Source organism: Balaenoptera ricei, chromosome 1 (genome assembly GCF_028023285.1).
Source record: "Balaenoptera ricei isolate mBalRic1 chromosome 1, mBalRic1.hap2, whole genome shotgun sequence".
NCBI classification, from domain to species: Eukaryota; Metazoa; Chordata; class Mammalia; order Artiodactyla; family Balaenopteridae; genus Balaenoptera; species Balaenoptera ricei.
The window spans coordinates 108,024,134-108,037,926 of NC_082639.1; the positions used below are offsets into that span (position 1 = coordinate 108,024,134).

Genomic DNA, 13,793 nt, shown 5'->3' on the forward strand with positions numbered 1-13,793 from the left:
GTATGTGTTTAACAAACTCATCTTCATTCTCTCTGCGTCCAACGTCGTTTCTTCTCCAATGGTCCTGTTTACTCTTTCTCCTCTTCTTCTTCATTTCATTAATGAGTTTGGGGAGGTTTGTAGGCCTACCTTTCAATCTTCTTTTCCTTTTGATATATTGGAGGTTGAACAAGGAAGGGATGCAAATCTCAGTGAAGTTTTCTCAGTTACCCGTGAGCATGGTGGCCAAGGGGAGGGGCTCTGCAGGCAAACTGCTTGGGTCTGAGTGCTGGCTCTCACTGTCACGGTGGAGGGTGAGACCCTGGAAAGGTTAGCTCAGCTTTTCAGTGCCTCAGTGTTCTCATCTTCAACAAGGGTAGTAAAGTCCTACGCTATCTTCCAGGGTTGTTATGTGGACTTAGAAAGTTATTCCACAGTAAAGCACTGAGGAACAGTGCTGGTCACTGAGTAAAGCTCGAGCAAGCTGGTATTATCGTTATTATGAAGTCTTTTTATTTCCCCTTCTAACTGTGCCACTGCTGACTTTCAACCTTCCCCAGAACATATTGCGATTGTTTAAATGTTTAGCTGACCTCTTCTCCCTCATATTAGTGACCTGTATCTGGAAAATTGGTTGGTTTCGATGGTGATCGGAGTGGTGATCTAAGGGCAGTGGGAGACTGGATTCAACTTCATCAACTTTTTGGACCTTGGGCAGGCATGACGATTGTTTAGCTCATGGTAGACAATCTCTTGCACATGTTTCTATAGCAAGAGCTTTTCATAGATAGTCAGACATACCTTAAGTATTATAAGAAAAGTGCAAGTATGTACCAGTGACCTGTCTTTTTGGTTGTTGTTGTTTGAAGAAATCAAAGGAAGAAAATAGAATTTACCTGGGAGTTGTAGATTTCCTCCTTCAGGTATGACGGAGTGTTTGTAGCAAGCTAGCATTCACCCTGAAGACGACTCAATCCAGTCTGGATGAAAGGAATTCTGTTTGGAGGCTTTGGAGAAATGCAGCTAGGACCCACAGGATCCGCTCCAGAGAGAGAGAAGCTCACTGGAATGAACCTAATTCTCTACCTTTTCCCCTTAGGCTCAAAGGGCACTTGCCCGAACCCCCGGCTCCCGCGGCTTCTGGGAGCTGAGGAGTCGGCAGCGGGGGCGACCCCTGCACTCGGGGGCATAGCCGTGGATCCGAGGACTCTGCGGTCGGTGCGGGAGCCCGAAGGCCGACTGTGGGAGGCTCGGGGATCCTCCCTTCGAGCCAGGCGAGGAACCCTGAAAGCAGGGCCTGTCGGAAGCCGCAGTCTCCTTGCCTGAGAGATCTCGGGGCTTCAAGGTTCATTCTGCAGTTTAAAAAGTTGGCGACTAGGATAGTGGTGGCAGGACCTACGGATTTCAGGGATGCGCCACTAAGCGGCAGCACCCGCCGTGTTTCCGTAGTGTAGCGGTTATCACGTTCGCCTCACACGCGAAAGGTCCCCGGTTCGAAACCGGGCGGAAACAAGCGTCCTTCCTTTCTGAAGTTTTTACCTTCCCACTCCAAAAACCAAAACGGGCGAAAGGCAGGGGGTGAGGCGGCGGGCGCAGCCTCAGTTTCCATCCCCAAGGTACAGGCCAGGAGTTCCCTTACTGCCTGAGAGCCTGCTCAGCACCAGGAACCCGCCCGCCTTTCTCTGCTCTGAGGCACCGCGGAGCGCAGGCCACAGCCAGCTAATCCAAGTGGGCAAAGGACAAGGCTGACTTCGGGTCAGTTTTACATCCGGAAATCCCCTCACCTACTAAGCAGGCGCCTAAACCTCTTCCACATGTTCACACGAGTTATGTCTCTGAAAACCAAGGAGCTCATCCCTGTGAAGCACACTTGGCTTTCCCCCACCTCGGCACAGCTACGCAACAGTTTGATCTGCGTGACGCCACAAAAGAGACCGAACCCGACTGTGCACCTGGGACCCGAGCCGAAGACACGGAAATGAACAATGTCAGGCTCCACGAATTGAGCCGGTCGCGGAGGGGAAGGAGCCCGTAGCGGTGCCGTCTCCAGGAGAGCCCCCAGAGCCAGGGCAGAGATCAGGAAGTGGACGGATCCGCCCATCCCCTGCTGACATCCCAGTCGGCACCTGACTCAAGGGAAAAGCGAGGTTCAGAAAGAGAGCAGGACCTTGGCTCGGCAGCACACAGCGCTGAAGCTAGACCAGGACGGACCTTGTGTCCTGTCTCAGGGCCCAAGGCGTCGCCCAAGACTGGAGAGGTGAAGGGTGATGAGCAGCCGGGCAAGGGCTGGGAGCCTTGCACAGCTGCATTCAGCCCTGGGCTTCTGGGAAATCTCCGTTCCTGCTCTCCGGGTCTCTGAAGTTTAGTCTTGACTTTTACAACTTTCACCTGGAGACGCTACGTCGGGGCTCCTCAATGGTTCCCTGGTGGTCTAGTGGCTAGGATTCGGCGCTTTCACCGCTGCGGCCCGGGTTCGATTCCCGGTCAGGGAAGCCTCTGCAAAAGTTTTCTTCGTTTTTTTCCCCTTCAGCGTCTCCACTGGCAGGAGTCTTCCTCTTCCTGCCCCGACCAGAGCTGTGTTTTGCTTCAAGGTTCAGATGCAGAAGCGCTTCTGCACTGAGTCCCCAAATGCCGGCGAGTGCCGGCCTCAGGGTCCTTGACATCGCGCAGGCTGGAGGACGTGAGATGTAATGAACAGCCTGGGCTGGCCGGCTCTCGCCTCGGCTCTTTTCCCCCTGCATGTTACAAACCCGAAGTCTTATTTACCGCGTTTTCATCCCAAGAGAATCGGAGACTCGAGTTCCAAACATTCATTGAGAACCAAAACGAAAGCCCTTTGAATCATACAAGAAAGTTGCAAGAGGAATAACATCGTATATTCTGTACGTAAGTGCACAGTAAACATGTTCCCACGTTGGGTTTCTCACTCTCTCTCCGTACATAAGAATGGCGACACCACTTGAGAGTTCCTTGCAGACATCGCCACTCAAGATTGCTTCTTTCGTTTGGCGTGTCTCTCAAAGGCAGCTTCTGTGGGACTTGTCCTCCAAGACCAGGCGAAGCCTCTGTCCTCGCGAGGAGGCCCCCTTGCCCTTTCAGGAACCTGAAATCCATTCTTTTCAGGCTGTAGAGAAGCTTCAGGAGGAGTTTTATTCAGCTCCCCCCGAAGTGCAGGCCAGGCACGTTCTGTGCTAGTAGGAATCCCCCCGGACCGGCTGCCCTCCGGTCTCCTTCCCGGTTGCCTTGGCGGGCAGTGGGGTCTTGGGTCAGCCTGAGCGCTGGAACCGCCTACCTCGCGAAAGGCCCTTCTGGGAAGTGCAGCTGCCCCTTGGCTGTTGCCTTGATCTCTGTGCCCTGCTCGGAGCGTAATGGGTTCTGGCAGGACACAAAGGTGAGGAATCCTTCCCCGTAGTGAGGGGGAGGATGAGGGGACCAGATGGGAAATGCGTCCAAGGGAGGGGGAGTATTCTCAAGAGCTTTCCAGAATTGCCTGCATTGGCGCTGTCAGGTGGTTGGCTGCCCAATGATAATAATGCTTAGTCGTGTCTTGTCCTGGCCTTGACCCAGTCCCAAGTCCAGTCTGAATCCACGCTCAGAGGCATCCCGGTTTACTGTACATATTTCATTGCGCCTCCCTGCAAATTGAGGTAGTGATCCAACTTCTATTGCCAGGATCCCAGTGGATAGCAACCATGGGTTTTTTAGTTTTTTTTTTTTCCTTGAACTTTCTGTTTTGCTGAAATGTAACTCAGAAAAAGAAAAAAGGTTTCGCTTTAGATAAGTTAGTGCTTTCCATGCTAGGTACAAGAAAACAAATTCAGGTTGACAATTAGGATGAATCTCGAATACTTTTAATACTGTAGAGAATTCTAATAATTGATGTATAATTGCATAGAAAATATTTATGTCCTATCATACTTCCAGAGAGGACTTCTTTTATGCATCACCGTGGGTTAATAATTTTGGCCTAGAAACTACTTTATGTTGTCTTCCAGATTTTCTAAGAATGTGGAAAATATGTGTGGCACAGTATTCTAATTTGTATAAGTCTTGGATTTATTTTCTATTCAAAATCCTAATAAAAGTGAACTCCCTAAATTTCCTGTATTGGTTTTAGTATCCCTTAAGGAAACTTTAATTCCAATAAATATTTATGTTTAGAAAATTTAAAATTATGTGTTCCACTCTACTCAATACTGTGTAATGACATATATGGGGAAAGAATCTAATAAAGAGTGGATATATGTATATGTATAACTGATTCACTTTGCTGTACACCTGAAACTAACACAACATTGTAAATCAACTATACTCCAATGAAAGTTTAAAAAAATTGTGTTCCAGTAAATTAAATATACCATATAATATCTTTTAAATGAAGATTAACTCTTATAATTCTAGAAATCATAGTGACTTAATTATTCCACTTACAATTTTGGGGTAAATGTTTTTAGGTATCATCTAATATGTGATTCCAACTTGCATTTCTCTGTTACAATTCAGCTCAATTTGCGATTTTAAGATCTATCATTATCTTTAAGTTCTTTGACTGATACTAAATTGAGTTAATTAATGTGTAATCTTTGCCTGGAGAATTTCTAATTAACGTAGAAATAACAACACACTGTTTTAATATGCTGCCTCATATTTTTATAGATTATAGAGTGGCCATAGGTTAAAAGATTAAGATGTGTGGGAACCTTTAGGAGATGTTGGTGAATGTAGCCATCATGTCACTTGAAGAAGTGTAAAACACATGGGCTGTCTAAGCCAGGAAGTAAGGACCTGTTGTTTACCTGAGGTCCTTGTGTATTTTTTTAAAAATCCTGATTCTTGGTTACTTGCCTTCTAGATCTGAAGTCACCCATTTTCCCCTGTGCTATGCATCTCTTGTTTCACTCACTGCTGGTGCCCTTAGGCTCTGGCAGGTGGATAAGCCTGGGAAAGACATGACAGGCTTTGCTCCCGCTGTGATTCTTATTTTTGATGACTCCAGATGTGGAGTCATCCAGATATGGATGCAGTAGGGGCAGGGACCTTGAGTTTGCTCCTGATGCAGCATCTCTCCTGTAGAAGGGTCTGGTGCCGTAAGCACCTAATAAGTGCTTGCTGATTGAAGGCATCCTAATGCAAGGTCCTGGAAAGCTGAAGAGGAGGAGAAGAAAGTGGGTAAGATCCACAGCTGCCTTGAGTATAAGGGACAGAGAGAGACAGATAGGCAAACACTCAAAGAGAGAGACAGAGAAATATCCTAGAACCTAGAAACATCCTAGATTTAGTATGCAAAAACCGAAGAGCTCTTGTTTGCTCATGAGATTCAACAGAGGAATCAATGGAAGTTGAAACAATAACTTTAAGGATCCAGGTTTGCACAAGAGGCATTATCGGGTGCAGAATTCTGTAGGTTGCAACAATTTGTCTCAAATGGGATAATTTTTCCAGAAGTAGCCACATACTGTCAAGAAATCAGATAAAGACAGTCATGGGCATGCAAATGCACCCTGGTATAGGAGGGAGACCAGTCATTAGATCGTGTGCATCCAACCAAAGCAAATATGGAATTTATAAAGAAAAGGGAAGAGGAATAAATGTCTGGGACCAGTGCTTTTTGTTTTTTTGTTTGTTTTTTTCCTCTCTAACTGATAAGCTGCTTGACAGGAAGCAATCCAGAGTCATTCTGGCTGGTCTTCTCTGGTTTCAGTTAAGTAGGTCACCACTGAAAACAATTACAATTATTGGAAGACTTTCCAAACATCTTGAGAATATAGCTGCTAAACATATGCAATATGGTGTCTCTGGGTAATGCCCACATTGTCCTTCTATTGTACCTCCCACTTAGTTGAGTCAGTAGGGCACCACTCCCCTTGTTAGAGTAACAGATAGATGTACAGAAAGTTTGTTGTGATGGCAAGACTATGAAGAAAAAGGCTCTTTCCTTGAGTTGGAAAAATACACTGGAACATAAATTAGCCCACCTATTGCAGTAAAAATAGGAACATAAAGAGATGCCTTCAGCTTCTGACAAAGGTGGAGTGACAGAAATCAGATTTACCTTCCTGACTAAATCTCACTCTCCCCCTTTTCCCCACCCCTAAACGGAAAAAAAAGGACAAAAGACATGAAATACTGGTTTTCAAGACACTGGAAATCGGGCAGCAAAGGACAGCAACCCCTGAGAGATGAGAAACAAACAAGATGAGTCCTGCCATTGGCCCAGCTTACTGCTTTCAGAGATTTTCCAGGCTGGGCCCCAGGAGGGGGATCTGAGGCCAATTCCTTGGACTGTAGAGATGAAGCTGAGTGTTGGCGGAGAGCAAGGCAGCTAGAGTTCACAGGACAAAGATCCAGTGATAAGAGAGAGAGGGAGAGAGAGAATGCAGGAATATGAAAAGGTCTCCCTCCAGTACTCAGCAGAGTAATGAGCAGGGTATACTTATGAAGACACTGCCTGAGGCCAAGGAAAGAAACTTTTAAAAAGATCATGGAACAATGCCTGGTGCTCACTCAGGACAGGCAACTGTACTTGCTCCCCCCAGCCAGACTGGACTACACATAATTCATGGGCTATTGGGAAGAACATCCAGGAAACTCTTGTTTCAGTGTTGGGAATAATCAGCCCTGGACTGACCTACCTAAAAGATCGTCAAAGCAAGATCCAAAGGGATCAAACTGTTTACAAGTCACTTAACTGTACCCCAGAAGAAAACTCAGGAAGATTTATAGGAATACCAAAATAGCCAGTGCCCAAGAAGGGAAACTTTGACTATGTCTGGTATCCAATCAAAGAATGCCAGGAATGTGAAGAGGCAGGAAAATATGATGCATAAGGAGGAGACTAATCAATCAGTCAAAACTGAACCACAACTGACGTGATGTAAAAATCAGCAGAGAGGACTTCAAACAGTTATCATGACTGTTACATATGTCCAAAAAGTTAACTAGAAATGTGGAACATACAAAAATGGCCAAAATTAAACTTTAGAGATGAAAACTATAACATCTAAGACAATAAGTTCACCAGATTGAACAGCAGATTACACACTGCAGGAAAAAAAGAAGAAAAGATTAAGGAACACAAAGCCATGAACAATTGACAAGATCCAAAATGAAACTCACTGTCAAAAAAAAAATGTTTTTAATGAACATAGTGTCATTGAGTGGTAGGGCAACGTTAAAAGACCTGATACATGCGTGACTGATGTCCCTGAAAATACATAGGGAGAAGAAACAATCTTTGAAGAAACAGTGTCAGAAAATTCCAGTCGTAGTAGAGATTATAAACCCACCGATCCAATGAGCCAAACGAACAAAATGAATGAGCACAAGAAACATGAAAAAACCGCATCTAGTCACATCATAATTAAATTGCTCAAATTCATTGAAAAAGAATAAAATCTCCGAAGGGACCAGAGGAAAAAGATAGGGTACATACAGAAACAAAAATAAATGTCAGATTTCTCATCAGAAGCAGTGAAAGTGAGAAGACAGTGGAGTAGCCTCTTTAAAGGACTGAAGGCAAAAAAGGCAAGGTGGAATTTTATGACTCCCCCCCAAAGTCTTTCAAAAATGAAGGTGAATAATGACATTTATAGACATACAAATGCTGAAAGACTTCATCACCAGCAGACCCACATCACAAGAAATGTTAAAGGAGTCCTCCAGGAAGAACAATACTGACACCAGATGGAAGTCTGGATGTGCACAAAGGGATGAAGGAAAACAGAAATGGTATCAGCATGGGAAAAATATAAGATTTTTTCTTATTTAAATCTCTTTAGAAACGTGGAACAGATTTTTTAAAATAACGACGGATTGTGGGGTTTATAACATATGCAAAGTAAAATGCATGACAACAATAGCAATAAAGACAGGCAGAAGAGAAATGTGAAGAGATACAGTTGCTAGTTGCACTCTTTCAGGAAATTCTGGACTCCCAGTGATTTGTTTTCTTGGCAATCGCTTCTTCGATGCTCTTGGCTTAGGCACTCCTCTTATGCACCAGACACATACAGGAGGGTCCTAGTGGCGGAGCCTTTTCCGGAAAGGATGCTCAGAGTAGGAAAAACCCACAATGCCTTTGAGTATTTCCTAAAAAGCAGTAACCTTTCGATTAACCGCGAACATGCTAACCCATTGCTCCACAGAGACAAAGGAACATTATTTTCCCCGCTTCCCCCTGGATGAGCAATCACTCCTTCCACGCTGGGCGGAGCCTCTCGCCTTTCCCAGGACAGCGGCGGCGGCTCCAAAGCCTCGGACAACAGGAGAGGTGGAGTCCACGCAGCGCGTTCGTCCCGTGGGAAAGCCGTGCGTCGGGCGATTCTGAAGGCAGAAGTGCAGCCGAGCGTCCCCGCCGCGCCTTCCTCCACACCAGCCGCAGATGCCAGCGCCCCGGAGACGCTCCCGGGCCTGAGCCGAGTGGGGCCCAAGGGAAGCTGAGTGCCCGATGGGCTCGTAATGGTTCTTTCTGTTCTTTGCTCCGCCTTCACCCGATCTTCTGCGCCGGGGGCGCTGCCCTCCCTCCGCTCAGCCATGATCGGTGGGGCGGGAGCCTGAACCAGGGGGTGGGGAGTGTTGGTCCAAAGAGGCAAACGCAAGAGGCGGGAAAGAAGCCGGCGAGGTGGGGACGAGGACAACGAGACTTCCCAGAAAGCACGTGCTGGATTTGGGGAGATAAGAATTGGTTTTTGGTTTTCTTTTGTTCTATCATCACGTATCAGAATTGAAAAGAAAAGAGGGGAAACCGGTGCTCGGGCATGAGAGAGAATACGAATACCTGCAATTTCCAAGAATAAAGCGGTGCAGTGACTGGAATCCTTTTATGTCACATGACATACATCAAGGGTAGTTGTTGTCGCTTGGAATATGGCGCGCCGTGATCGTATAGTGGTTAGTACTCTGCGTTGTGGCCGCAGCAACCTCGGTTCGAATCCGAGTCACGGCATTACCCTTACACCTGGCGTCTGCTTTCCCTTTTCTTACACCCGGTAGTGGTCTACACTGGGTTCTCAGACATGTGACTGCCAATTTTTATCCAAAAAGGAAATTATTTAGGTGTATTAACAGAACGAAACGCACAAATCATTAACGGACAGCTATTTGATGTGAAATCATCACGAGGATCACGACATAGAAAATTTTTACCAACCAAGTATGGATGAAACACTTTGATACATGGATGAAGCCCTTTGACACACTTTCCAGGTAATGCCTACCCATCCCCTGCTACTTTAATCTATTCTGATGTCCACCCCTCAGGTTAAGCTTGTTCTTTCTTCAAATTCACGTAAATGAATATACACTTTTTACTATCTGGGTATTATCAAGCAGAGATTCTGAAGTCGAGTTTCCCACTAGTAGGGAAATCACAGAGGTCAGCACGTCACGAAGGCAATGGACAAGACTTTGCCCTGGAGAAAGCACCTTCAAGATCATGGTACTTCTCCTGCCAGGTAACTCTAAGTACTTACCCAACAGGCCACCATCTCTCACTCAGGGTCATCATCCTCCCCTCCACCCGAACCAAACCACTCTCCGCAAAGAAATTCTAGCGAAGATCTCCCAATCCCCCCGCCCCTCCCCCCACACGCAGAACACATGCGCCCGCCCACCAGACTGACCGCCTTTCGGCAGCGGCTCCAGAATCATAGACACCCGCAGCCACTGTGCTGTCTCATCTACTGTTGCCTCTGCTGGCTTGGTCCACCCCGCTCCCCCTCCTCTTGCCTTACAGTGGACATAACATTTATCCTAACAGGTCTTCTGAGCGAGCGTCCAAGGGAAAAGGGAAAACGTGCCCATTGCCTGACAGAGACCACAGGGATTCAAAACAACAGTAGCTGGAGAAGTTGGGGCATTTACCTAGATCACCATCCTATTGATATTCTGGTGTTGATTTTTACACCTACCTTCTGCTTATGTCACCGATAACAGTTTTCCCTTGTGGTGGTGAGATGAATTGGAAACTCAAATTACTCAGGGAAATGAATGTGAATGAATGGATTGAAAGAGAATATTTTAAAAATATATTCTGCCCTCAGTCAACTGACGAGTGCATGGAGATGGCAAAGGCCTGGGAGACCCAGCACATCCGCTGTTGCTGGGCCAGTCATTGGATCTGAACCTGTTGCCACTCGGAACACCTCGACCCTGGGTCTCTGTCTCTGAGAGCTGCTTCGGAGGATCCATCTGCACGGCAGCGACCGACCACACCACCCCATTTCCTTTTCCTGGGGAGGCTAAGCTGGCGTCTTCCTGGATCACAAAGGTAGATATTTTTTTTTTTTTTTTTTTTTTTAAATTTTTTTTATAGCTACTTTTATTTTTATTTATTTATTTTATTTTTGGCTGTGCTGGGTCTTCGGTTCGTGCGAGGGCTTTCTCTAGTTGCGGCAAGTGGGGGCCACTCTTCATCGCGGTACGGGGACCGCTCTTCATCGCGGTGCGCGGGCCTTTCACTATCGCGGCCCCTCCCGTTGCGGGGCACAGGCTCCAGATGCGCAGGCTCAGTAGTTGTGGCTCACGGGCCCAGCTGCTCCGTGGCATGTGGGATCTTCCCAGACCAGGGCTCGAACCCGTGTCCCCTGCATTAGCAGGCAGATTCTCAACCACTGCGCCAAAGGTAGATATTTTAATGACCAGAAGTTATAAGAAAATCTTCTTGACATTTTTACTCATCAGGGAAATAAGCATTAACACTATAAGGTGGTATCATTACACACCCTCCAGCATGGCAGTAACTTAAAAGAATTCGTGCTCCAAATGCTGACACAAGTGTGGAGCAATTGCATCTGTAGTATAGCTGGTTTGAAATCATTCTAAAATACTGTTGACACAAGTTCATCTTGTACCTACTCCATGACCCAGCAGTTGCAATACTTCTATGAATGCACAAGTATACAAAAAGATTGATATGGAATATTCATCAAAACACCAAGAATATTCATCAAGAACACCAATTAACACCAACCTCCCCCCACCAAAATTACTCCAATAATACCAAAATTAATAAGTGGTATACATAATATGAACATGTTTAATGAACAAAATGTTGCATGAAACAAAAGTCAGTTACCAAAAATGTACATTCATTCATTTGAATTTCAAGAGCAGGCAACAGTAATCTACTGCAATAAACTTCAGAATAGTAATTAACTAAGTGATCTAGTGTAGGAATTGCCTAGAAAGGGGCTCAAGTGACATTTTTAGGATGATGGCAATTTTCTATAACTTGATCTGGGTGGCGATTACATTTGCCAGATTTCAACAAACTGTGCCTATGCCCTAAAGATTTGTGCTTTTTACACTATGTGAACTATAGTTCAATGATTTACTGTTCCCATAAAAATCAGTGGATGGTGGATGAAGGCAGGTTGGTGTAGACCATGACAACTAGTTTGCATTTTATTGTAAACTCATTAAGAACTCGTTCTCCATTAGTGTAAAAAAATCCCACTGATATTTGAAATATCTTTACTGGAAAAAAGGGCAATCACCATGTCATTTCGTTAGTGCAAGCTATAGACAAGGCTCCTTGAGAGGCGGTATTTCAACTTTGGGGATATGTTCTGCTCAACAGTGAGACAAGGAACCATCCCAGGTTTCACTTTGACTGGCACCCGCGGGTTTGTGCACTGTGGGATTTACTCCTTCTCACAGCATTGTGCTCTGCGGCCAGCGGCAAACTCTGCTCTCCAACCACTGCTAAGGGGCATAGCTGGTGCTGGCGTTAAAAGCAAATGTATGGAATATTATTCAGCCATAAAAAGGAGATATTGCCATTTGCAGCAGCATGGATGACCTAGGGATTATCATACTAAGTGAAGTAAGCCAGACAAAGACAAATATCATATGATATCGCTTATATGTGGAATCTAAACAAAACAAAACAAAAACGATGCAAATGAACTTATATAAAAAACAGAACTAAAAAACAAAAAACAGAACTAGACCCACAGAGGTAGAAAACAAACTTACAGTTACCAAAGGGGAAAGGGGGGGAGGGATAAATTAGGAGTTTGGGATATACACAGTGCTGTATATAAAATAGATAACCAACAAGGACCTACAGTATAACACAGGGACCTATACTTCATATTTTGGAATAACCTATAAGGAAAAAGAATATGAAAAAAAAGATAGATATGTATGTATAGCTGAATCACTTGGCGGTACACCTGAAATGAACACAACAGTGTAAATCAACTATAGGTCAATTAAAAAAAAAAAAAAAGCAAATGGAAAGACAGGTCATAGACACTACCTTGCTATAGCCTGGATTTGAACTGAAGTTGCTGCCGCCGCTATGCAGTGTTATCCACTATACAATCACAATGCACCACAGGCCTGCAGGTGACTTTCTTGACATAAATATATTAACACTGTTTTTGTTGTTTTATTCTTGGACACCTACAGATGTCCGTGCTTTTCTCTCTTTCATGCTCTTCTCCAATTCTCCCTCCCCATTCTGCTACTTAATAAAAAAACTCATCTCAGAATCTGGCCCGAGCCTCCTCACAGGTTTCCTGGGAGGTCTCGCTGTCTCATCCATGCCTTTGCTTGCTTTCGCTGCTTTTCACGTTTCTCTTTGGACCTGATCTCATTCCCGTTGCCGCCATACCGAGCACACCTACTAAACCTGCGGGGCAGATGGTCGGGTGGAAGCGGAGCAAACCGGGAACCGTCACGGAGCCCACCGGGCGTTCAGCTTCCCTTGGGCCCCACTCGGCTCAGGCCCCGGCCGTCTCCGGGGCGCTGGCATCGGCGGGTGTGGAGCAATGCGCAGTGGGGACGCTCGGCTGCCCTTCTGCCTTCGGAATCGCCCAACGCACGGTTTCCCCACGGGACAAACACGCTGCGTGGACTCCACCTCTCCGGTTGTCCGAGGCTTGGAGCCGGCGCCGCTGTCCTGGGAAAGGCGAGAGGCTCCGCCTAGCTTGGTAGGCATGCTTGCTCTCCGTGGGCCTGAGGATAGAGGGCTCCTCGTGTCTCTGTGGCGCAATCGGTTAGCGCGTTCGGCTATTAACCGAAAGGTTGGTGGTTCGAGCCCACCCAGAGACGCATCTCACCCTTTTAGAATGTAAAGGATGTACCAAGGTTTCTAGTCTGCGCATCCTCTCCCATGCTCCACTATTAGGCTCCTGCCCCCTGACACAGGAGGACCTAAGTCCAGATAATCACTGAGCCTCAGAGAGGATCTCTGGAGGAAAGCACTGGGAATCTCGGAATTCACGAAAGAGTAGTCTCATCATCTTTACCCTGTAAACTCCTTTTACCAATGAAGTTTCTTACACTGTTTGTACTAGTCTTTATTTAACCCTTTCCATATACTTTTGCAATTAATTTGGTACTATGCTTTTCCTATTACAAATAATACTACAGTCATCATTCTTGTACACATGGCTATAGGGTAGAATCTTGGAAGAGCAATTACTCTATCATAGCTTATACATGGTTTTGTATATAATTCCATTTTCTCGCCTTTGTTGGCTTACTAGTTATAACTCTTTCTCTTGTTATTTCATTGATTGCTTTAGGCTTTAGAGCAGACATCTGTAACTTACCACAGCCTGCCTTCAAGTGATGTCATACCTCTTCACATTTCTTGCTTGCCTGCCTTTATGCTTTTGTTGTCATGCATTTTACTTTGCATATGTTATGAACCACAAATCCAAGGTTATTACTTTTCCTTAAACTCTCCCGTGTTTTTAAAGCGATTTAATTGATAATAAAAAATCATATATTTTCCCATGCAGATACTCTCTTGTCCTTTCATTCCTTTGTTTTTTTTATTTAAATTTTTTTAATTGAAGTGT

At 45.5% G+C, this 13,793-nt stretch overlaps 3 non-coding genes across 3 annotated transcripts; all 3 read left to right on the top strand.

The window, feature by feature from the left end:
* Window positions 1–1,418: 1,418 nt before the first annotated feature.
* TRNAV-CAC (transfer RNA valine (anticodon CAC)) lies at window positions 1,419–1,491 on the top strand. The gene has a single exon. It is a non-coding gene; the product is annotated as a tRNA-Val (tRNA).
* Window positions 1,492–8,851: 7,360 nt separating this feature from the next.
* TRNAH-GUG (transfer RNA histidin (anticodon GUG)) lies at window positions 8,852–8,923 on the top strand. The gene has a single exon. It is a non-coding gene; the product is annotated as a tRNA-His (tRNA).
* A 4,041-nt stretch (window positions 8,924–12,964) lies between these two features.
* TRNAN-AUU (transfer RNA asparagine (anticodon AUU)) lies at window positions 12,965–13,038 on the top strand. Its single transcript has one exon. It is a non-coding gene; the product is annotated as a tRNA-Asn (tRNA).
* The last annotated feature ends 755 nt before the right edge of the window (window positions 13,039–13,793 follow it).